The sequence below is a fragment of the Gobio gobio genome (assembly GCF_949357685.1).
Source record: "Gobio gobio genome assembly, chromosome: 1".
Classification (NCBI taxonomy): Eukaryota; Metazoa; Chordata; class Actinopteri; order Cypriniformes; family Gobionidae; genus Gobio; species Gobio gobio.
In genome coordinates, this window is record NC_137097.1 from 55,594,132 (window position 1) to 55,596,210 (window position 2,079).

Consider the following 2,079-nt stretch of genomic DNA (forward strand, 5'->3'; position numbering starts at 1 on the left):
ACTCAGCCGCTGGTTGTCCTTGCCTCCTACTTGTTAGTGCGTCACAGAAAAGGATTGAAGTAACTGCTGAAAAGAGTCATCTGGGACACAACACAAAAATTTATGTAACAAAGCTTAGACGTCAATTTATCCGAGCAGCCAATGAAATAACTTGGCTATCCGTGCAGCTTCAGACTTTAGGGAGATCAAGGAACATGATGCAGCCTGTTACATCTGAAGCCCTATACTTTGATACAATTCTAAGAGTATTATCATTAATAGGGTTCTATTAATAGTGGGTAGTATTTATGAGGATCTATTGACAGAAATGCAATATATTATACATAACTATGTTTTCAGTGGAGTATAAAGAACTTAATGTACCGTTATGTTTTTATTACCTTAGAATGAAGCATTTCTATCTACATACACCGCGGGTTACAGTGAAATTGCCATTTTGCGTCGCCATATTTCTACAGTAGCCTTAAACGGACAAACTTATCTACAGAGCACTAGTCACTCTCTGCTCTCTATACGATGGCATTTTTGTGTCCTGTGTCAGCCCCCGTAGCTTCTCTATATGCTTCGAAAGGGAGGGGCGAGCGATTGGGGGTGCAATTCACAACCTCACCACTAGATGCCGCTAAAAATCACACACTGCACCTTTAACGGTGGGGTAAGGGCTTTCTGGTAACCGATGTTGATTTCAAATCACCAAAACAAACACGCCCCTATTTTGATAGCTCTGCCCCACACATACGTATCCCAGGCAACAACTATGGCAGAATCTGCCGAGGGTATAATGGCATCAATAAGTGAAAGCAATGTGTGTTACTATGGTAATCCAGGTCAGTAAAAAAAGTCATCCCTTAGATCCCAAAAACACAAACGGTTCTCATGAACAGCACGAGCACGACAGTCCAACTAACGAACATATTCCAAATTATGACAAGATTAGAGGGTTATATCGATCACGAAAAGAGGAACCAAAGGAAACAAACATATATTAGGAGTATATTATCTTACTTTTCGGACACACTTTGGGAGCTGACGCTTGAAACAGACAGTGTTTAGACACTCCAGGCTTATACGTGTGGAAATTAATGGGTAATTATCATCGCTGAAGTGAACGACAATACGATCGCAAATGGACAAGCAAGCAAACATGACACATGAGCATATTCAAGCAAAAGCCAGCATATATTAGCTCTGTGAAACAAAACAAAATCAAAGTTACTCACCTATCGAAAAGAAATAAAGCAACCTCGGCCTTTGCTCCTTGAGTTCTCTCCAGCACTGGAAAGCTGATACTTCTGGCCTGATCGTAAGCCTTCTTTTGTTTCACAGACATCTTCCACGTTTCTTTTTTATCTGCCATCTCTCTAGCCCTAGAAATCTAGATGCACCCTAGCGGCCTGAACATTTATTTGCCGCGAGTGTAGTCTAGCCACTCTCGGTAGACCTGAGAGCTGGAAAAACCGAACTCTGGTCAGGCCAATCACAGCTTGTGTAGAGTCGGTGGGCGGGCTTAACATAATGACGGCACGTCACTGCAGAGTTGCGGAGGTTCTGCGTGCTACTCGTAAACACAGAAGCTGGCGAACAGCGGTCTTTTGAATGGGCTTTGGCCACGACTCTGGAAGACTTGGAGTTAAGCTTTTCTTTGAGAAAAGAACAAAGAACGGCACTGAAGTCATTCTTAAGAAAAGAAGTTTGAAGTTTTGCCTACCGGATACGGCGAAAGTCTATCAACCAACGTTAGCTCGGCTTCACCTTTTTCTTTGCTCTGATTGGTTGTGGCGCTCTTGGCGCTATCTAATTGCGCGCAGAGGGAATTTGAAAGACAACCGTTTATCCCGCCCCTCGGATTGAGCCCTGTCAATGGTGAGTTTCCAGACCCAACATCTTGATGTGGGTCTGGCTTGTCAGGCTACCATCTCTCTCTTTCTCCCCGTCATTAGTAGACACGCCCCTTACTGCTGATTGGCTATACGTTTGTTTTGGTACTCGGCTGAGACACTTTTCTAAAGCTGTTTTGAAATACCACTTATACCCCACCTTTAAGGGGTCTGTTTCCAATATTGCACTTTATGTTAATCA